This window comes from Garra rufa, chromosome 1 (assembly GCF_049309525.1).
Source record: "Garra rufa chromosome 1, GarRuf1.0, whole genome shotgun sequence".
In the NCBI taxonomy this organism is placed as follows: Eukaryota; Metazoa; Chordata; class Actinopteri; order Cypriniformes; family Cyprinidae; genus Garra; species Garra rufa.
This window is the reverse complement of record NC_133361.1, coordinates 91,549,624-91,571,747: the sequence shown is the minus strand read 5'-3', so window position 1 is coordinate 91,571,747 and position 22,124 is coordinate 91,549,624. Positions and strand designations below refer to the sequence as shown.

At 49.3% G+C, this 22,124-nt stretch overlaps 11 non-coding genes across 11 annotated transcripts; all 11 read right to left on the bottom strand.

Annotated features, from left to right (window-relative positions):
- Window positions 1–2,121: 2,121 nt before the first annotated feature.
- trnal-uag (transfer RNA leucine (anticodon UAG)) lies at window positions 2,122–2,204 on the bottom strand. The gene has a single exon. It is a non-coding gene; the product is annotated as a tRNA-Leu (tRNA).
- A 1,049-nt stretch (window positions 2,205–3,253) lies between these two features.
- Window positions 3,254–3,335, bottom strand: trnal-aag (transfer RNA leucine (anticodon AAG)). Its single transcript has one exon. It is a non-coding gene; the product is annotated as a tRNA-Leu (tRNA).
- Window positions 3,336–6,731: 3,396 nt separating this feature from the next.
- On the bottom strand, window positions 6,732–6,813 carry trnal-uag (transfer RNA leucine (anticodon UAG)). Its single transcript has one exon. It is a non-coding gene; the product is annotated as a tRNA-Leu (tRNA).
- Window positions 6,814–7,863: 1,050 nt separating this feature from the next.
- On the bottom strand, window positions 7,864–7,945 carry trnal-aag (transfer RNA leucine (anticodon AAG)). The gene has a single exon. It is a non-coding gene; the product is annotated as a tRNA-Leu (tRNA).
- A 3,394-nt stretch (window positions 7,946–11,339) lies between these two features.
- On the bottom strand, window positions 11,340–11,421 carry trnal-uag (transfer RNA leucine (anticodon UAG)). Its single transcript has one exon. It is a non-coding gene; the product is annotated as a tRNA-Leu (tRNA).
- Window positions 11,422–12,470: 1,049 nt separating this feature from the next.
- trnal-aag (transfer RNA leucine (anticodon AAG)) lies at window positions 12,471–12,552 on the bottom strand. Its single transcript has one exon. It is a non-coding gene; the product is annotated as a tRNA-Leu (tRNA).
- A 3,395-nt stretch (window positions 12,553–15,947) lies between these two features.
- Window positions 15,948–16,029, bottom strand: trnal-uag (transfer RNA leucine (anticodon UAG)). Its single transcript has one exon. It is a non-coding gene; the product is annotated as a tRNA-Leu (tRNA).
- Window positions 16,030–17,080: 1,051 nt separating this feature from the next.
- Window positions 17,081–17,162, bottom strand: trnal-aag (transfer RNA leucine (anticodon AAG)). Its single transcript has one exon. It is a non-coding gene; the product is annotated as a tRNA-Leu (tRNA).
- Window positions 17,163–18,248: 1,086 nt separating this feature from the next.
- Window positions 18,249–18,330, bottom strand: trnal-uag (transfer RNA leucine (anticodon UAG)). The gene has a single exon. It is a non-coding gene; the product is annotated as a tRNA-Leu (tRNA).
- Window positions 18,331–20,528: 2,198 nt separating this feature from the next.
- trnal-uag (transfer RNA leucine (anticodon UAG)) lies at window positions 20,529–20,610 on the bottom strand. Its single transcript has one exon. It is a non-coding gene; the product is annotated as a tRNA-Leu (tRNA).
- Window positions 20,611–21,661: 1,051 nt separating this feature from the next.
- On the bottom strand, window positions 21,662–21,743 carry trnal-aag (transfer RNA leucine (anticodon AAG)). The gene has a single exon. It is a non-coding gene; the product is annotated as a tRNA-Leu (tRNA).
- Window positions 21,744–22,124: the final 381 nt, after the last annotated feature.

The following is a 22,124-nucleotide window of genomic DNA, read 5'->3' as shown; positions in this document are numbered from 1 at the left end:
ATTATTTTCCCGTTCATTTGGAGTTTTAAGACTCATCGTATCTCGAAGGCACACTTCGAAAAATCTAAAGAGATTGGGGGACTGGCGATGCCAGTCTTTCAACATTATTATTGGGCTGCAAATGTAAGAGCCTTGATGTATTGGAGTAAAGATTCGCTATGTTGTAATGAGACTGATGATTTTCCTACCTGGATTCACATGGAATCTCATTCTGTAATCAAGAGCTCTCTTCCTGCTTTATTACTTTCTAATTTAAACACTCCTTTAAAGATTATTACTAATAATTTTGTAGTACATAGCTCTTTGAGAATATTGAAACAAATTAAGAAATTTCTTGGTATCACACGGCCTTCCGTACATTCTCCCATTTGTAAGAATCATAATTTTACACCTGGTCTGAGCGATAGAATTTTTCAATTGTGGAATAACAAGGGTCTCTCCACATTTAATGATCTATACACAGATGGTCGCTTTGCCTCTTTTGATCACCTTCTTGGTAGATATAGTCTTTCTCATTCTCATTTCTATCGATACTTGCAGATTCGGCATTATGCTCAGCAAGCATTTTGTGATTATAGGACTCATCAGGAAGAACACCGCTTCTTTAACCTAGTGCGACAAGCACCTGAATCTAGGCATATGGTTTCGCAATTTGTTTCTCTCTTCTCTTAACAATTAAACATTTCTTCTGATTATCTTAAGGTAGCTTGGGAAAAGGATGCTGAAATCAACATATCTGACAACCTCTGGTCTGAAATCTTACAGCGAATACACAGCTGTTCTGTTAATGCAAGACTTCAGTTAATTCAGTTCAAAATTGTACATAGACTGCACTATTCTAAAGTCAAACTCCACAAGATCTACCCAAAAGTGTCTCCAGTTTGTGATCGATGTCAGGGCGCAGAGGGAACTTTATCTCATTCTTTTTGGCTCTGTCCAAAACTCCATAGGTATTGGCAGGATATATTTTCGTGGTACTCTGCGGCATATAAACTGGCTGTTTTGCCTGAAGTAGAATTGGCCATCTTTGGCTACTCTGGCACAGTTTCATCTTTTCCTTATTATGTGCAATTGGCATTAATGCTGGGTATGGTGGTGGCTAAGAGAATTATATTGAGGGAGTGGAAATCCACTCTTCCCTTATGTTTTCAGAGATGGCTTGCTGAAATGGCTGCTGTCATTCATCTTGAGAAAATGAGGTTTAATGAAGCAAAGTCTCTTAATAAGTTTTCTAAGATGTGGGGTCCCTTCCTCCAACAACTTAATAACAGTAGTATGTAATGGACTTTGACGCATTTATAACACTGTAATTTCTACGCTGATTTTTATCTCCCCTTTTTTGTGTGTTTGATCTTTCTCCTTCGTAATTATGTTAGGCACTTATGTCATTTGCAATGTACTCTGGCCCTTTTTTGTGTGGGTGTGTATGTTTTGTTTGTTTTTGTTTTGTTTTGTTTCTCGTTGGTATGTTGTTGTTGTAATAAAACCAATAAAAATCAATATTGAAAAAAAATAATAATACAAAAATTTGAGCGACAGCGACACCTCATGGCATCAGTAACACAACAACCCTACCTAGTACGCTTTCATCTATGTTTGCAACATCTGCACAAAGGAGACGTCGATCAGTTGCTCAAAGATCTTACCTTTGGAGAAGACTGTTGATTTTACACTCGGAAAAGGTAAGTATTACTACTTGGAAATTAAAATAACTTTAGAATGCATTGCTAGCCCACTCCAACAATAACAATGATAAATGCTGACTAATAATTAATGATATTTTTAGTTAAACAAACATAATTTTTTTTTTTAATGAAGTAATGAATAAATATGGAAGCCCGTTTCCGCCAGGTCAGAAAAAAATCCATGCCTTAAAAAGTCGAAATTATGACATACTTGAGTCATAATTACGAGATAAAAAGTCGAAATTATGACTTAACAAGTCTTAGACCGCGCGGCCATGCTACCTCGTCGGGTTGCGCTCCAAGGGTCTCTTCGACAGGTGGAACGGCCTCCCTAATACTTACTCTGCAGAACTGCTGCAGTCTAATTCTGTTTGCGAGAAATAATCCCGCTGCCAAGCAGGTTAGACGACCTCCCTGCCTTGGTTAAAATGGCTGCTGGCAGCAATGGGATTCGAAACCCACGCCCCCGAAGAGACTGGAGCCTAAATCCAACGCCTTAGACCCCTCGGCCACGCTACCCTGGGATTTGCACTTTTGTGGGCCGTTTTCTGCCCTCTTCCCCCACCCCAAAGATAGAGAGAACGTCGGCCGCCGGACCTTCTTTGCAAAGCCTCTGGAATGCGGGCAAAGAACTTTTTTTTTTTTGGGTATGCACAATAGCCTTCCAAAACTCTGTCTTGGCATCAGTGCGATTCAAACCCACACCCCTGAAGAGACTGGAGCCTTAATCCAGCGCCTAATGCTAAGTTCACACCAAACGCGAATACGCGTCTAAATTCTCGCCTGCCACGTCTATTTATATGCGTGACCACTTTGTGTTCATTCACCCGTCAAGAGCGAAATGGATGCGCATAAAAACAAAAGTTTGAAGCGAAATTTACGTACGTCAGGTGCGTCAGAGGTGAAAGTTTCAAAAAGTTTCGAACCCCGTTGGCAGCCATCTTTTTACAAGATGTCTGTTGTTGATCGCTCATTTATCGAGAGTTTCACTGCTCTGTATTTGCTCTGGAGAGCAGAACAGAGGTGTAGGGATCATCGTCGCTGTATTTGGGTTGCGCTTCGCCACAAGCTGATGCCTTGTAATTCGCCGCCGTAAAGGCATCCTTAATACAGGGTATGCAGTCCTACTCCTGGTGGCCCTCTTCCTGTGGAGTGGAGGTCCATCTCTGATCAAGCACACCTGAATCCGCTAATCAAGGCCTTTGGGGCTTATGTGAAAACGATAGCCAGCTGTGTTGCATTTAAAATCAAAATGATCAGGCAGCTGTTATTTCACCCAAAACTTTCCATGAGTGACATGGGTTGTCTCCATTCTTGTAGACTACTCATTGTATTTCATTAATATAATTTTCAAATTCGTTGAATTGTTTGTTTGTTTTTTATTGCACCTCTCCTATGATTGTAAATTATTGGTGTGCCTCTGTTGGAATGGAGCAGAGGCTGGGACAAGCTTCCAGCACTGACTTTGCTAAATGGCAAAGAATGCGAAAGCGGCTAAGTTTGGATGAGCATGCAGCATCACTTCTCCAGTCGCTTCGCAGCCTCAGGAGCTTTCCAAAAGACTTCCCTGGCAGCGGTGGGATTCGAACCCACACCCCCGAAGAGACTGGAGCCTTAATCCAGCGCCTTAGACCGCTCGGCCACGCTACCCTGTCATGATGTGTTCCACGGGTCTTTACAACAGGTCAAACGGCCTCCCTAATACTGACTCTGCGGAACGGATGCAGTCTAATCCTGTTTGCGTAAAACAAACCCGCTCCCAAGCGGGTTAGAGGGCCTCCCTGCCTTGGTTAAAATGGCTGCTGGCAGCAATGGGATTTGAACCAACGCCCCCGAGGAGACTGGAGCCTAACTCAAATGCCTTAGACCACTCGGCCACGCTACCCTGGAATGTTCACCTTCGTGGGCCCTTTTCTCCCCACCCCAAAGATAGACAAAACGTCGGCTGCCGGACCTTCTTTGCAAAGCCTCTGGAGTGCGGGCAAAGAACGTTTTTTTTTTTTTGTGTAGGCACAATAGCCTTCCGAAACTCTGTCTTGGCAGTAGTGGGATTCAAGTCACACCCCCGAAGAGACTAGAGCCTTAATCCAGAGCCTTAGACCACTCGGCCACGCTACCCTGGCACATCCACCCTCGTGGGCCCTTTTTTTTTTCTTGTCGCGCTTCGCTGCAAGCTGATGCCTTGTAATTCGCCGCCGTAAAGGCATCCTTTATACAGGGGTATGCAGTCCTACTCCTGGTGGCCCCCTTCCTGTAGAGTGGAGGTCAGCATCAAGCAGCTCCTGATTGGTTAACGCGGCGTGAAGTGACACAGAAGTTCAGATTTTTCACCTCGGGTAGCAGACGCGAATTCTTGTCAGACGCGTGATTCACAAAAAAGCACAATTCGCGCTTAACGCACCTAACGCGCCAGACGCTCAATTCGCGCCATTCGCGCGAACTAGACACGCAGATGAGGCGAATTCGCGTCTACCGCGCTGCGCCTCATTCGCGCCGCAAGAACTCCAGGCGCGTGTTAACGCGTCTTACCATTGACTTAACATTGAAATCACTCGGACCAGACGCATATTCCCGTTTGGTGTGAATGTAGCATTAGACCGCGCGGCCATGCTACCTTGTCGGGTTGCGCTCCAAGGGTCTCTTCGACAGGTGGAACGGCCTCCCTAATACTTACTCTGCAGAACTGCTGCAGTCTAATCCCTTTTGCGAGAAATAATCCCGCTGCCAAGCGGGTTAGACGACCTCACTGCCTTGGTTAAAATGGCTGCTGGCAGCGATGGGATTCGAACCAAAGCCCCCGAAGAGACTGGAGCCTTAATCCAGCACCTTAGACCACTCGGCCACGCTACACTGGGATTTGCACTTTTGTGGGCCGTTTTCTGCCGTCTTCCCCCACCCCAAAGATAGAGAGAACGTCGGCCGCCGGACCTTCTTTGCAAAGCCTCTGGAATGCGGGCAAAGAACTTTTATTTTTTTTGGGTATGCACAATAGCCTTCCAAAACTCTGTCTTGGCAGCAATGGGATTCAAACCCACACCCCTGAAGAGACTGGAGCCTTAATCCAGCGCCTTATGCTAAGTTCACACCAAACGCGAATACGCGTCTAAATTCTCGCCTGCCGCTTCTATTTATACACGTGACCACTTTGTGTTCATTCACCCGTCAAGAGCGAAATGGACGCGCATAAAAACAAAAGTTTGAAGCGAAATTTACGTACGTCAGGTGCGTCAGAGGCGAAAGTTTCAAAAAGTTTCGAACCCCGTTGGCAGCCATCTTTTTACAAGATGTCTGTTGTTGATCGCTCATTTATCGAGAGTTTCACTGCTCTGTATTTGCTCTGGAGAGCAGAACAGAGATGTAGTGATCATCGTCGCTGTATTTGGGTTGTGCTTCGCCACAAGCTGATGCCTTGTAATTCCCCGCCGTAAAGGCATCCTTAATACAGGGTATGCAGTCCTACTCCTGGTGGCCCCCTCCCTGTGGAGTGGAGGTCCATCTCTGATCAAGCACACCTGAATCCGCTAATCAAGGCCTTTGGGGCTTATGTGAAAACGATAGCCAGCTGTGTTGCATTTAAAATCAAAATGATCAGGCAGCTGTTATTTCACCCAAAACTTTCCATGAGTGACATGGGTTGTCTCCATTCTTGTAGACTACTCATTGTTTTTCATTAATATAATTTTCAAATTCGTTGAATTGTTTGTTTGTTTTTTATTGCACCTCTCCTATGATTGTAAATTATTGGTGTGCCTCTGTTGGAATGGAGCAGAGGCTGGGACAAGCTTCCAGCACTGACTTTGCTAAATGGCCAAGAATGCGAAAGCGGCTAAGTTTGGATGAGCATGCAGCGTCACTTCTCCAGTCGCTTCGCAGCCTCAGGAGCTTTCCAAAAGACTTCCCTGGCAGCGTCGGGATTCGAACCCACGCCCCCGAAGAGACTGGAGCCTTAATCCAGCGCCTTAGACCGCTCGGCCACGCTATCTTGTCATGGTGTGTTCCACGGGTCTTTACGACAGGTCAAACGGCCTCCCTAATACTGACTCTGCAGAACTGCTGCAGTCTAATCCTGTTTGACTGCCAAGCGGGTTAGACGACCTCCCTGCCTTGGTTAAAATGGCTGCTGGCAGCGATGGGATTCGAACCCACGCCCCCGAAGAGACTTTAGACCACTCGGCCACGCTACCCTGGAATGTTCACCTTCGTGGGCCCTTTTCTCCCCACCCCAAAGATAGACAAAACGTCGGCCGCCGGACCTTCTTTGCAAAGCCTCTGGAGTGCGGGCAAAGAACGTTTTTTTTTTTTGTGTAGGCACAATAGCCTTCCGAAACTCTGTCTTGGCAGCAGTGGGATTCAACTCACACCCCCGAAGAGACTAGAGCCTTAATCCAGAGCCTTAGACCACTCGGCCACGCTACCCTGGCACATTCACCCTCGTGGGCCCTTTTTTTTTTTGTCGCGCTTCGCTGCAAGCTGATGCCTTGTAATTCGCCGCCGTAAAGGCATCCTTTATACAGGGGTATGCAGTCCTACTCCTGGTGGCCCCCTTCCTGTAGAGTGGAGGTCAGCATCAAGCAGCTCCTGATTGGTTAACACGGCGTGAAGTGACACAGAAGTTCAGATTTTTCACCTCGGGTAGCAGACGCAAATTCTTGTCAGATGCGTGATTCACAAAAAAGCACAATTCGCGCTTAACGCACCTAACGCGCCAGACGCGCGAACTAGACACGCGGATGAGGCGAATTCGCGTCTACCGTGCCGCGCCTCATTCGCGCCGCAAGAACTCCAGGCGCGTGTTAACGCGTCTTACCATTGACTTAACATTGAAATCACTCGGACCAGACGCATATTCCCGTTTGGTGTGAATGTAGCATTAGACCGCGCGGCCATGCTACCTCGTCGGGTTGCGTTCCAAGGGTCTCTTCGACACGTGGAACGGCCTCCCTAATACTTACTCTGCAGAACTGCTGCAGTCTAATCCTGTTTGCGAGAAATAATCCCGCTGCCAAGCGGGTTAGACGACCTCCCTGCCTTGGTTAAAATGGCTGCTGGCAGCGATGGGATTCGAACCCACGCCCCCGAAGAGACTGGAGTCTAAATCCAGCGCCTTAGACCATTCGGCTACGCTACCCTGCGATTTGCACTTTTGTGGGACGTTTTCTGCCCTCTTCCCCCACCCCAAAGATAGAGAGAACGTCGGCCGCCGGACCTTCTTTGCAAAGCCTCTGGAATGCGGGCAAAGAATTTTTTTTTTTGGGGGGTATGCACAATAGCCTTCCAAAACTCTGTCTTGGCAGCAGTGGGATTCAAACCCACACCCCTGAAGAGACTGGAGCCTTAATCCAGCGCCTTATGCTAAATTCACACCAAACGCGAATACGCGTCTAAATTCTCGCCTGCCGCTTCTATTTATACACGTGACCACTTTGTGTTCATTCACCCATCAAGAGCGAAATGGACGCGCATAAAAACAAAAGTTTGAAGCGAAATTTACGTACGTCAGGTGCGTCAGAGGCGAAAGTTTCAAAAAGTTTCGAACCCCGTTGACAGCCATCTTTTTACAAGATGTCTGTTGTTGATCGCTCATTTATCGAGAGTTTCACTGCTCTGTATTTGCTCTGGAGAGCAGAACAGAGGTGTAGGGATCATCGTCGCTGTATTTGGGTTGCGCTTCGCCACAAGCTGATGCCTTGTAATTCGCCGCCGTAAAGGCATCCTTAATACAGGGTATGCAGTCCTACTCCTGGTGGCCCCCTTCCTGTGGAGTGGAGGTCCATCTCTGATCAAGCACACCTGAATCCACTAATCAAGGCCTTTGGGGCTTATGTGAAAACGATAGCCAGCAGTGTTGCATTTAAAATCAAAATGATCAGGCAGCTGTTATTTCACCCAAAACTTTCCATGAGTGACATGGGTTGTCTCCATTCTTGTAGACTACTCATTGTTTTTCATTAATATAATTTTCAAATTCGTTGAATTGTTTGTTTGTTTTTTATTGCACCTCTCCTATGATTGTAAATTATTTGTGTGCCTCTGTTGGAATGGAGCAGAGGCTGGGACAAGCTTCCAGCATTGACTTTGCTAAATGGCAAAGAATGCGAAAGCGGCTAAGTTTGGATGAGCATGCAGCGTCACTTCTCCAGTCGCTTCGCAGCCTCAGGAGCTTTCCAAAAGACTTCCCTGGCAGCGGTGGGATTCGAACCCACGCCCCCGAAGAGACTGGAGCCTTAATCCAGCGCCTTAGACCGCTCGGCCACGCTACCCTGTCATGATGTGTTCCACGGGTCTTTACAACAGGTCAAACGGCCTCCCTAATACTGACTCTGCGGAACGGATGCAGTCTAATCCTGTTTGCGTAAAACAAACCCGCTCCCAAGCGGGTTAGAGGGCCTCCCTGCCTTGGTTAAAATGGCTGCTGGCAGCAATGGGATTTGAACCAACGCCCCCGAGGAGACTGGAGCCTAACTCAAATGCCTTAGACCACTCGGCCACGCTACCCTGGAATGTTCACCTTCGTGGGCCCTTTTCTCCCCACCCCAAAGATAGACAAAACGTCGGCTGCCGGACCTTCTTTGCAAAGCCTCTGGAGTGCGGGCAAAGAACGTTTTTTTTTTTTTGTGTAGGCACAATAGCCTTCCGAAACTCTGTCTTGGCAGTAGTGGGATTCAAGTCACACCCCCGAAGAGACTAGAGCCTTAATCCAGAGCCTTAGACCACTCGGCCACGCTACCCTGGCACATCCACCCTCGTGGGCCCTTTTTTTTTCTTGTCGCGCTTCGCTGCAAGCTGATGCCTTGTAATTCGCCGCCGTAAAGGCATCCTTTATACAGGGGTATGCAGTCCTACTCCTGGTGGCCCCCTTCCTGTAGAGTGGAGGTCAGCATCAAGCAGCTCCTGATTGGTTAACGCGACGTGAAGTGACACAGAAGTTCAGATTTTTCACCTCGGGTAGCAGACGCAAATTCTTGTCAGACGCGTGATTCACAAAAAAGCACAATTCGCACTTAACGCACCTAACGCGCCAGACGCTCAATTCGCGCCATTCGCGCGAACTAGACACGCAGATGAGGCGAATTCGCGTCTACCGCGCTGCGCCTCATTCGCGCCGCAAGAACTCCAGGCGCGTGTTAACGCGTCTTACCATTGACTTAACATTGAAATCACTCGGACCAGACGCATATTCCCGTTTGGTGTGAATGTAGCATTAGACCGCGCGGCCATGCTACCTTGTCGGGTTGCGCTCCAAGGGTCTCTTCGACAGGTGGAACGGCCTCCCTAATACTTACTCTGCAGAACTGCTGCAGTCTAATCCCTTTTGCGAGAAATAATCCCGCTGCCAAGCGGGTTAGACGACCTCACTGCCTTGGTTAAAATGGCTGCTGGCAGCGATGGGATTCGAACCAAAGCCCCCGAAGAGACTGGAGCCTAAAACCAGCACCTTAGACCACTCGGCCACGCTACACTGGGATTTGCACTTTTGTGGGCCGTTTTCTGCCGTCTTCCCCCACCCCAAAGATAGAGAGAACGTCGGCCGCCGGACCTTCTTTGCAAAGCCTCTGGAATGCGGGCAAAGAACTTTTTTTTTTTTGGGTATGCACAATAGCCTTCCAAAACTCTGTCTTGGCAGCAATGGGATTCAAACCCACACCCCTGAAGAGACTGGAGCCTTAATCCAGCGCCTTATGCTAAGTTCACACCAAACGCGAATACGCGTCTAAATTCTCGCCTGCCGCTTCTATTTATACACGTGACCACTTTGTGTTCATTCACCCGTCAAGAGCGAAATGGACGCGCATAAAAACAAAAGTTTGAAGCGAAATTTACGTGCGTCAGGTGCGTCAGAGACGAAAGTTTCAAAAAGTTTCGAACCCCGTTGGCAGCCATCTTTTTACAAGATGTCTGTTGTTGATCGCTCATTTATCGAGAGTTTCACTGCTCTGTATTTGCTCTGGAGAGCAGAACAGAGATGTAGTGATCATCGTCGCTGTATTTGGGTTGTGCTTCGCCACAAGCTGATGCCTTGTAATTCCCCGCCGTAAAGGCATCCTTAATACAGGGTATGCAGTCCTACTCCTGGTGGCCCCCTCCCTGTGGAGTGGAGGTCCATCTCTGATCAAGCACACCTGAATCCGCTAATCAAGGCCTTTGGGGCTTATGTGAAAACGATAGCCAGCTGTGTTGCATTTAAAATCAAAATGATCAGGCAGCTGTTATTTCACCCAAAACTTTCCATGAGTGACATGGGTTGTCTCCATTCTTGTAGACTACTCATTGTTTTTCATTAATATAATTTTCAAATTCGTTGAATTGTTTGTTTGTTTTTTATTGCACCTCTCCTATGATTGTAAATTATTGGTGTGCCTCTGTTGGAATGGAGCAGAGGCTGGGACAAGCTTCCAGCACTGACTTTGCTAAATGGCCAAGAATGCGAAAGCGGCTAAGTTTGGATGAGCATGCAGCGTCACTTCTCCAGTCGCTTCGCAGCCTCAGGAGCTTTCCAAAAGACTTCCCTGGCAGCGTCGGGATTCGAACCCACGCCCCCGAAGAGACTGGAGCCTTAATCCAGCGCCTTAGACCGCTCGGCCACGCTATCTTGTCATGGTGTGTTCCACGGGTCTTTACGACAGGTCAAACGGCCTCCCTAATACTGACTCTGCAGAACTGCTGCAGTCTAATCCTGTTTGACTGCCAAGCGGGTTAGACGACCTCCCTGCCTTGGTTAAAATGGCTGCTGGCAGCGATGGGATTCGAACCCACGCCCCCGAAGAGACTTTAGACCACTCGGCCACGCTACCCTGGAATGTTCACCTTCGTGGGCCCTTTTCTCCCCACCCCAAAGATAGACAAAACGTCGGCCGCCGGACCTTCTTTGCAAAGCCTCTGGAGTGCGGGCAAAGAACGTTTTTTTTTTTTGTGTAGGCACAATAGCCTTCCGAAACTCTGTCTTGGCAGCAGTGGGATTCAACTCACACCCCCGAAGAGACTAGAGCCTTAATCCAGAGCCTTAGACCACTCGGCCACGCTACCCTGGCACATTCACCCTCGTGGGCCCTTTTTTTTTTTGTCGCGCTTCGCTGCAAGCTGATGCCTTGTAATTCGCCGCCGTAAAGGCATCCTTTATACAGGGGTATGCAGTCCTACTCCTGGTGGCCCCCTTCCTGTAGAGTGGAGGTCAGCATCAAGCAGCTCCTGATTGGTTAACACGGCGTGAAGTGACACAGAAGTTCAGATTTTTCACCTCGGGTAGCAGACGCAAATTCTTGTCAGATGCGTGATTCACAAAAAAGCACAATTCGCGCTTAACGCACCTAACGCGCCAGACGCGCGAACTAGACACGCGGATGAGGCGAATTCGCGTCTACCGTGCCGCGCCTCATTCGCGCCGCAAGAACTCCAGGCGCGTGTTAACGCGTCTTACCATTGACTTAACATTGAAATCACTCGGACCAGACGCATATTCCCGTTTGGTGTGAATGTAGCATTAGACCGCGCGGCCATGCTACCTCGTCGGGTTGCGTTCCAAGGGTCTCTTCGACACGTGGAACGGCCTCCCTAATACTTACTCTGCAGAACTGCTGCAGTCTAATCCTGTTTGCGAGAAATAATCCCGCTGCCAAGCGGGTTAGACGACCTCCCTGCCTTGGTTAAAATGGCTGCTGGCAGCGATGGGATTCGAACCCACGCCCCCGAAGAGACTGGAGTCTAAATCCAGCGCCTTAGACCATTCGGCTACGCTACCCTGCGATTTGCACTTTTGTGGGACGTTTTCTGCCCTCTTCCCCCACCCCAAAGATAGAGAGAACGTCGGCCGCCGGACCTTCTTTGCAAAGCCTCTGGAATGCGGGCAAAGAATTTTTTTTTTGGGGGGTATGCACAATAGCCTTCCAAAACTCTGTCTTGGCAGCAGTGGGATTCAAACCCACACCCCTGAAGAGACTGGAGCCTTAATCCAGCGCCTTATGCTAAATTCACACCAAACGCGAATACGCGTCTAAATTCTCGCCTGCCGCTTCTATTTATACACGTGACCACTTTGTGTTCATTCACCCATCAAGAGCGAAATGGACGCGCATAAAAACAAAAGTTTGAAGCGAAATTTACGTACGTCAGGTGCGTCAGAGGCGAAAGTTTCAAAAAGTTTCGAACCCCGTTGACAGCCATCTTTTTACAAGATGTCTGTTGTTGATCGCTCATTTATCGAGAGTTTCACTGCTCTGTATTTGCTCTGGAGAGCAGAACAGAGGTGTAGGGATCATCGTCGCTGTATTTGGGTTGCGCTTCGCCACAAGCTGATGCCTTGTAATTCGCCGCCGTAAAGGCATCCTTAATACAGGGTATGCAGTCCTACTCCTGGTGGCCCCCTTCCTGTGGAGTGGAGGTCCATCTCTGATCAAGCACACCTGAATCCACTAATCAAGGCCTTTGGGGCTTATGTGAAAACGATAGCCAGCAGTGTTGCATTTAAAATCAAAATGATCAGGCAGCTGTTATTTCACCCAAAACTTTCCATGAGTGACATGGGTTGTCTCCATTCTTGTAGACTACTCATTGTTTTTCATTAATATAATTTTCAAATTCGTTGAATTGTTTGTTTGTTTTTTATTGCACCTCTCCTATGATTGTAAATTATTTGTGTGCCTCTGTTGGAATGGAGCAGAGGCTGGGACAAGCTTCCAGCATTGACTTTGCTAAATGGCAAAGAATGCGAAAGCGGCTAAGTTTGGATGAGCATGCAGCGTCACTTCTCCAGTCGCTTCGCAGCCTCAGGAGCTTTCCAAAAGACTTCCCTGGCAGCGGTGGGATTCGAACCCACGCCCCCGAAGAGACTGGAGCCTTAATCCAGCGCCTTAGACCGCTCGGCCACGCTACCCTGTCATGATGTGTTCCACGGGTCTTTACAACAGGTCAAACGGCCTCCCTAATACTGACTCTGCGGAACGGATGCAGTCTAATCCTGTTTGCGTAAAACAAACCCGCTCCCAAGCGGGTTAGAGGGCCTCCCTGCCTTGGTTAAAATGGCTGCTGGCAGCAATGGGATTTGAACCAACGCCCCCGAGGAGACTGGAGCCTAACTCAAATGCCTTAGACCACTCGGCCACGCTACCCTGGAATGTTCACCTTCGTGGGCCCTTTTCTCCCCACCCCAAAGATAGACAAAACGTCGGCTGCCGGACCTTCTTTGCAAAGCCTCTGGAGTGCGGGCAAAGAACGTTTTTTTTTTTGTGTAGGCACAATAGCCTTCCGAAACTCTGTCTTGGCAGTAGTGGGATTCAAGTCACACCCCTGAAGAGACTAGAGCCTTAATCCAGAGCCTTAGACCACTCGGCCACGCTACCCTGGCACATCCACCCTCGTGGGCCCTTTTTTTTTCTTGTCGCGCTTCGCTGCAAGCTGATGCCTTGTAATTCGCCGCCGTAAAGGCATCCTTTATACAGGGGTATGCAGTCCTACTCCTGGTGGCCCCCTTCCTGTAGAGTGGAGGTCAGCATCAAGCAGCTCCTGATTGGTTAACGCGGCGTGAAGTGACACAGAAGTTCAGATTTTTCACCTCGGGTAGCAGACGCGAATTCTTGTCAGACGCGTGATTCACAAAAAAGCACAATTCGCACTTAAGGCACCTAACGCGCCAGACGCTCAATTCGCGCCATTCGCGCGAACTAGACACGCAGATGAGGCGAATTCGCGTCTACCGCGCTGCGCCTCATTCGCACCGCAAGAACTCCAGGCGCGTGTTAACGCGTCTTACCATTGACTTAACATTGAAATCACTCGGACCAGACGCATATTCCCGTTTGGTGTGAATGTAGCATTAGACCGCGCGGCCATGCTACCTTGTCGGGTTGCGCTCCAAGGGTCTCTTCGACAGGTGGAACGGCCTCCCTAATACTTACTCTGCAGAACTGCTGCAGTCTAATCCCTTTTGCGAGAAATAATCCCGCTGCCAAGCGGGTTAGACGACCTCACTGCCTTGGTTAAAATGGCTGCTGGCAGCGATGGGATTCGAACCAAAGCCCCCGAAGAGACTGGAGCCTAAAACCAGCACCTTAGACCACTCGGCCACGCTACACTGGGATTTGCACTTTTGTGGGCCGTTTTCTGCCGTCTTCCCCCACCCCAAAGATAGAGAGAACGTCGGCCGCCGGACCTTCTTTGCAAAGCCTCTGGAATGCGGGCAAAGAACTTTTTTTTTTTTTGGGTATGCACAATAGCCTTCCAAAACTCTGTCTTGGCAGCAATGGGATTCAAACCCACACCCCTGAAGAGACTGGAGCCTTAATCCAGCGCCTTATGCTAAGTTCACACCAAACGCGAATACGCGTCTAAATTCTCGCCTGCCGCTTCTATTTATACACGTGACCACTTTGTGTTCATTCACCCGTCAAGAGCGAAATGGACGCGCATAAAAACAAAAGTTTGAAGCGAAATTTACGTGCGTCAGGTGCGTCAGAGACGAAAGTTTCAAAAAGTTTCGAACCCCGTTGGCAGCCATCTTTTTACAAGATGTCTGTTGTTGATCGCTCATTTATCGAGAGTTTCACTGCTCTGTATTTGCTCTGGAGAGCAGAACAGAGATGTAGTGATCATCGTCGCTGTATTTGGGTTGTGCTTCGCCACAAGCTGATGCCTTGTAATTCCCCGCCGTAAAGGCATCCTTAATACAGGGTATGCAGTCCTACTCCTGGTGGCCCCCTCCCTGTGGAGTGGAGGTCCATCTCTGATCAAGCACACCTGAATCCGCTAATCAAGGCCTTTGGGGCTTATGTGAAAACGATAGCCAGCTGTGTTGCATTTAAAATCAAAATGATCAGGCAGCTGTTATTTCACCCAAAACTTTCCATGAGTGACATGGGTTGTCTCCATTCTTGTAGACTACTCATTGTTTTTCATTAATATAATTTTCAAATTCGTTGAATTGTTTGTTTGTTTTTTATTGCACCTCTCCTATGATTGTAAATTATTGGTGTGCCTCTGTTGGAATGGAGCAGAGGCTGGGACAAGCTTCCAGCACTGACTTTGCTAAATGGCCAAGAATGCGAAAGCGGCTAAGTTTGGATGAGCATGCAGCGTCACTTCTCCAGTCGCTTCGCAGCCTCAGGAGCTTTCCAAAAGACTTCCCTGGCAGCGTCGGGATTCGAACCCACGCCCCCGAAGAGACTGGAGCCTTAATCCAGCGCCTTAGACCGCTCGGCCACGCTATCTTGTCATGGTGTGTTCCACGGGTCTTTACGACAGGTCAAACGGCCTCCCTAATACTGACTCTGCAGAACTGCTGCAGTCTAATCCTGTTTGACTGCCAAGCGGGTTAGACGACCTCCCTGCCTTGGTTAAAATGGCTGCTGGCAGCGATGGGATTCGAACCCACGCCCCCGAAGAGACTTTAGACCACTCGGCCACGCTACCCTGGAATGTTCACCTTCGTGGGCCCTTTTCTCCCCACCCCAAAGATAGACAAAACGTCGGCCGCCGGACCTTCTTTGCAAAGCCTCTGGAGTGCGGGCAAAGAACGTTTTTTTTTTTTTTGTGTAGGCACAATAGCCTTCCGAAACTCTGTCTTGGCAGCAGTGGGATTCAACTCACACCCCCGAAGAGACTAGAGCCTTAATCCAGAGCCTTAGACCACTCGGCCACGCTACCCTGGCACATTCACCCTCGTGGGCCCTTTTTTTTTTTGTCGCGCTTCGCTGCAAGCTGATGCCTTGTAATTCGCCGCCGTAAAGGCATCCTTTATACAGGGGTATGCAGTCCTACTCCTGGTGGCCCCCTTCCTGTAGAGTGGAGGTCAGCATCAAGCAGCTCCTGATTGGTTAACACGGCGTAAAGTGACACAGAAGATTAGATTTTTCACCTCGGGTAGCAGACGCGAATTCTTGTCAGACGCGTGATTCACAAAAAAGCACAATTCGCGCTTAACGCACCTAACGCGCCAGACGCACGAACTAGACACGCGGATGAGGCGAATTCGCGTCTACCGTGCCGCGCCTCATTCGCGCCGCAAGAACTCCAGGCGCGTGTTAACGCGTCTTACCATTGACTTAACATTGAAATCACTCGGACCAGACGCATATTCCCGTTTGGTGTGAATGTAGCATTAGACCGCGCGGCCATGCTACCTCGTCGGGTTGCGCTCCAAGGGTCTCTTCGACAGGTGGAACGGCCTCCCTAATACTTACTCTGCAGAACTGCTGCAGTCTAATCCTGTTTGCGAGAAATAATCCCGCTGCCAAGCGGGTTAGACGACCTCCCTGCCTTGGTTAAAATGGCTGCTGGCAGCGATGGGATTCGAACCCACGCCCCCGAAGAGACTGGAGTCTAAATCCAGCGCCTTAGACCACTCGGCCACGCTACCCTGTGATTTGCACTTTTGTGGGACGTTTTCTGCCCTCTTCCCCCACCCCAAAGATAGAGAGAACGTCGGCCGCCGGACCTTCTTTGCAAAGCCTCTGGAATGCGGGCAAAGAACTTTTTTTTTTGGGGGGGTATGCACAATAGCCTTCCAAAACTCTGTCTTGGCAGCAGTGGGATTCAAACCCACACCCCTGAAGAGACTGGAGCCTTAATCCAGCGCCTTATGCTAAATTCACACCAAACGCGAATACGCGTCTAAATTCTCGCCTGCCGCTTCTATTTATACACGTGACCACTTTGTGTTCATTCACCCATCAAGAGCGAAATGGACGCGCATAAAAACAAAAGTTTGAAGCGAAATTGACGTACGTCAGGTGCGTCAGAGGCGAAAGTTTCAAAAAGTTTCGAACCCCGTTGGCAGCCATCTTTTTACAAGATGTCAGTTGTTGATCGCTCATTTATCGAGAGTTTCACTGCTCTGTATTTGCTCTGGAGAGCAGAACAGAGGTGTAGGGATCATCGTCGCTGTATTTGGGTTGCGCTTCGCCACAAGCTGATGCCTTGTAATTCGCCACCGTAAAGGCATCCTTAATACAGGGTATGCAGTCCTACTCCTGGTGGCCCCCTTCCTGTGGAGTGGAGGTCCATCTCTGATCAAGCACACCTGAATCCACTAATCAAGGCCTTTGGGGCTTATATAAAAACGATAGCCAGCAGTGTTGCATTTAAAATCAAAATGATCAGGCAGCTGTTATTTCACCCAAAACTTTCCATGAGTGACATGGGTTGTCTCCATTCTTGTAGACTACTCATTGTTTTTCATTAATATAATTTTCAAATTCGTTGAATTGTTTGTTTGTTTTTTATTGCACCTCTCCTATGATTGTAAATTATTGGTGTGCCTCTGTTGGAATGGAGCAGAGGCTGGGACAAGCTTCCAGCACTGACTTTGCTAAATGGCAAAGAATGCGAAAGCGGCTAAGTTTGGATGAGCATGCAGCGTCACTTCTCCAGTCGCTTCGCAGCCTCAGGAGCTTTCCAAAAGACTTCCCTGGCAGCCGTGGGATTCGAACCCACGCCCCCGAAGAGACTGGAGCCTTAATCCAGCGCCTTAGACCGCTCGGCCACGCTACCCCGTCATGGTGTGTTCCACGGGTCTTTACGACAGGTCAAACGGCCTCCCTAATACTGACTGTGCGGAACGGCTGCAGTCTAATCCTGTTTGACTGCCAAGCGGGTTAGACGACCTCCCTGCCTTGGTTAAAATGGCTGCTGGCAGCGATGGGATTCGAACCCACGCCCCCGAAGAGACTGGAGCCTAACTCAAATGCCTTAGACCACTCGGCCACGCTACCCTGGAATGTTCACCTTCGTGGGCCCTTTTCTCCCCACCCCAAAGATAGACAAAACGTCGGCCGCCGGACCTTCTTTGCAAAGCCTCTGGAGTGCGGGCAAAGAACGTTTTTTTTTTTTTTGTGTAGGCACAATAGCCTTCCGAAACTCTGTCTTGGCAGCAGTGGGATTCAACTCACACCCCCGAAGAGACTAGAGCCTTAATCCAGAGCCTTAGACCACTCGGCCACGCTACCCTGGCACATTCACCCTCGTGGGCCCTTTTTTTTTTTTGTCGCGCTTCGCTGCAAGCTGATGCCTTGTAATTCGCCGCCGTAAAGGCATCCTTTATACAGGGGTATGCAGTCCTACTCCTGGTGGCCCCCTTCCTGTAGAGTGGAGGTCAGCATCAAGCAGCTCCTGATTGGTTAACACGGCGTGAAGTGACACAGAAGTTCAGATTTTTCACCTCGGGTAGCAGACGCGAATTCTTGTCAGACGCGTGATTCACAAAAAAGCACAATTCGCGCTTAACGCACCTAACGCGCCAGACGCACGAACTAGACACGCGGATGAGGCGAATTCGCGTCTACCGTGCCGCGCCTCATTCGCGCCGCAAGAACTCCAGGCGCGTGTTAACGCGTCTTACCATTGACTTAACATTGAAATCACTCGGACCAGACGCATATTCCCGTTTGGTGTGAATGTAGCATTAGACCGCGCGGCCATGCTACCTCGTCGGGTTGCGCTCCAAGGGTCTCTTCGACAGGTGGAACGGCCTCCCTAATACTTACTCTGCAGAACTGCTGCAGTCTAATCCTGTTTGCGAGAAATAATCCCGCTGCCAAGCGGGTTAGACGACCTCCCTGCCTTGGTTAAAATGGCTGCTGGCAGCGATGGGATTCGAACCCACGCCCCCGAAGAGACTGGAGTCTAAATCCAGCTCCTTAGACCACTCGGCCACGCTACCCTGTGATTTGCACTTTTGTGGGACGTTTTCTGCCCTCTTCCCCCACCCCAAAGATAGAGAGAACGTCGGCCGCCGGACCTTCTTTGCAAAGCCTCTGGAATGCGGGCAAAGAACTTTTTTTTTTTTTGGGTATGCACAATAGCCTTCCAAAACTCTGTCTTGGCAGCAATGGGATTCAAACCCACACCCCTGAAGAGACTGGAGCCTTAATCCAGCGCCTTATGCTAAGTTCACACCAAACGCGAATACGCGTCTAAATTCTCGCCTGCCGCTTCTATTTATACACGTGACCACTTTGTGTTCATTCACCCGTCAAGAGCGAAATGGACGCGCATAAAAACAAAAGTTTGAAGCGAAATTTACGTGCGTCAGGTGCGTCAGAGACGAAAGTTTCAAAAAGTTTCGAACCCCGTTGGCAGCCATCTTTTTACAAGATGTCTGTTGTTGATCGCTCATTTATCGAGAGTTTCACTGCTCTGTATTTGCTCTGGAGAGCAGAACAGAGATGTAGTGATCATCGTCGCTGTATTTGGGTTGTGCTTCGCCACAAGCTGATGCCTTGTAATTCCCCGCCGTAAAGGCATCCTTAATACAGGGTATGCAGTCCTACTCCTGGTGGCCCCCTCCCTGTGGAGTGGAGGTCCATCTCTGATCAAGCACACCTGAATCCGCTAATCAAGGCCTTTGGGGCTTATGTGAAAACGATAGCCAGCTGTGTTGCATTTAAAATCAAAATGATCAGGCAGCTGTTATTTCACCCAAAACTTTCCATGAGTGACATGGGTTGTCTCCATTCTTGTAGACTACTCATTGTTTTTCATTAATATAATTTTCAAATTCGTTGAATTGTTTGTTTGTTTTTTATTGCACCTCTCCTATGATTGTAAATTATTGGTGTGCCTCTGTTGGAATGGAGCAGAGGCTGGGACAAGCTTCCAGCACTGACTTTGCTAAATGGCCAAGAATGCGAAAGCGGCTAAGTTTGGATGAGCATGCAGCGTCACTTCTCCAGTCGCTTCGCAGCCTCAGGAGCTTTCCAAAAGACTTCCCTGGCAGCGTCGGGATTCGAACCCACGCCCCCGAAGAGACTGGAGCCTTAATCCAGCGCCTTAGACCGCTCGGCCACGCTATCTTGTCATGGTGTGTTCCACGGGTCTTTACGACAGGTCAAACGGCCTCCCTAATACTGACTCTGCAGAACTGCTGCAGTCTAATCCTGTTTGACTGCCAAGCGGGTTAGACGACCTCCCTGCCTTGGTTAAAATGGCTGCTGGCAGCGATGGGATTCGAACCCACGCCCCCGAAGAGACTTTAGACCACTCGGCCACGCTACCCTGGAATGTTCACCTTCGTGGGCCCTTTTCTCCCCACCCCAAAGATAGACAAAACGTCGGCCGCCGGACCTTCTTTGCAAAGCCTCTGGAGTGCGGGCAAAGAACGTTTTTTTTTTTTTTGTGTAGGCACAATAGCCTTCCGAAACTCTGTCTTGGCAGCAGTGGGATTCAACTCACACCCCCGAAGAGACTAGAGCCTTAATCCAGAGCCTTAGACCACTCGGCCACGCTACCCTGGCACATTCACCCTCGTGGGCCCTTTTTTTTTTTGTCGCGCTTCGCTGCAAGCTGATGCCTTGTAATTCGCCGCCGTAAAGGCATCCTTTATACAGGGGTATGCAGTCCTACTCCTGGTGGCCCCCTTCCTGTAGAGTGGAGGTCAGCATCAAGCAGCTCCTGATTGGTTAACACGGCGTAAAGTGACACAGAAGATTAGATTTTTCACCTCGGGTAGCAGACGCGAATTCTTGTCAGACGCGTGATTCACAAAAAAGCACAATTCGCGCTTAACGCACCTAACGCGCCAGACGCACGAACTAGACACGCGGATGAGGCGAATTCGCGTCTACCGTGCCGCGCCTCATTCGCGCCGCAAGAACTCCAGGCGCGTGTTAACGCGTCTTACCATTGACTTAACATTGAAATCACTCGGACCAGACGCATATTCCCGTTTGGTGTGAATGTAGCATTAGACCGCGCGGCCATGCTACCTCGTCGGGTTGCGCTCCAAGGGTCTCTTCGACAGGTGGAACGGCCTCCCTAATACTTACTCTGCAGAACTGCTGCAGTCTAATCCTGTTTGCGAGAAATAATCCCGCTGCCAAGCGGGTTAGACGACCTCCCTGCCTTGGTTAAAATGGCTGCTGGCAGCGATGGGATTCGAACCCACGCCCCCGAAGAGACTGGAGTCTAAATCCAGCGCCTTAGACCACTCGGCCACGCTACCCTGTGATTTGCACTTTTGTGGGACGTTTTCTGCCCTCTTCCCCCACCCCAAAGATAGAGAGAACGTCGGCCGCCGGACCTTCTTTGCAAAGCCTCTGGAATGCGGGCAAAGAACTTTTTTTTTTGGGGGGGTATGCACAATAGCCTTCCAAAACTCTGTCTTGGCAGCAGTGGGATTCAAACCCACACCCCTGAAGAGACTGGAGCCTTAATCCAGCGCCTTATGCTAAATTCACACCAAACGCGAATACGCGTCTAAATTCTCGCCTGCCGCTTCTATTTATACACGTGACCACTTTGTGTTCATTCACCCATCAAGAGCGAAATGGACGCGCATAAAAACAAAAGTTTGAAGCGAAATTGACGTACGTCAGGTGCGTCAGAGGCGAAAGTTTCAAAAAGTTTCGAACCCCGTTGGCAGCCATCTTTTTACAAGATGTCAGTTGTTGATCGCTCATTTATCGAGAGTTTCACTGCTCTGTATTTGCTCTGGAGAGCAGAACAGAGGTGTAGGGATCATCGTCGCTGTATTTGGGTTGCGCTTCGCCACAAGCTGATGCCTTGTAATTCGCCACCGTAAAGGCATCCTTAATACAGGGTATGCAGTCCTACTCCTGGTGGCCCCCTTCCTGTGGAGTGGAGGTCCATCTCTGATCAAGCACACCTGAATCCACTAATCAAGGCCTTTGGGGCTTATATAAAAACGATAGCCAGCAGTGTTGCATTTAAAATCAAAATGATCAGGCAGCTGTTATTTCACCCAAAACTTTCCATGAGTGACATGGGTTGTCTCCATTCTTGTAGACTACTCATTGTTTTTCATTAATATAATTTTCAAATTCGTTGAATTGTTTGTTTGTTTTTTATTGCACCTCTCCTATGATTGTAAATTATTGGTGTGCCTCTGTTGGAATGGAGCAGAGGCTGGGACAAGCTTCCAGCACTGACTTTGCTAAATGGCAAAGAATGCGAAAGCGGCTAAGTTTGGATGAGCATGCAGCGTCACTTCTCCAGTCGCTTCGCAGCCTCAGGAGCTTTCCAAAAGACTTCCCTGGCAGCCGTGGGATTCGAACCCACGCCCCCGAAGAGACTGGAGCCTTAATCCAGCGCCTTAGACCGCTCGGCCACGCTACCCCGTCATGGTGTGTTCCACGGGTCTTTACGACAGGTCAAACGGCCTCCCTAATACTGACTGTGCGGAACGGCTGCAGTCTAATCCTGTTTGACTGCCAAGCGGGTTAGACGACCTCCCTGCCTTGGTTAAAATGGCTGCTGGCAGCGATGGGATTCGAACCCACGCCCCCGAAGAGACTGGAGCCTAACTCAAATGCCTTAGACCACTCGGCCACGCTACCCTGGAATGTTCACCTTCGTGGGCCCTTTTCTCCCCACCCCAAAGATAGACAAAACGTCGGCCGCCGGACCTTCTTTGCAAAGCCTCTGGAGTGCGGGCAAAGAACGTTTTTTTTTTTTTTGTGTAGGCACAATAGCCTTCCGAAACTCTGTCTTGGCAGC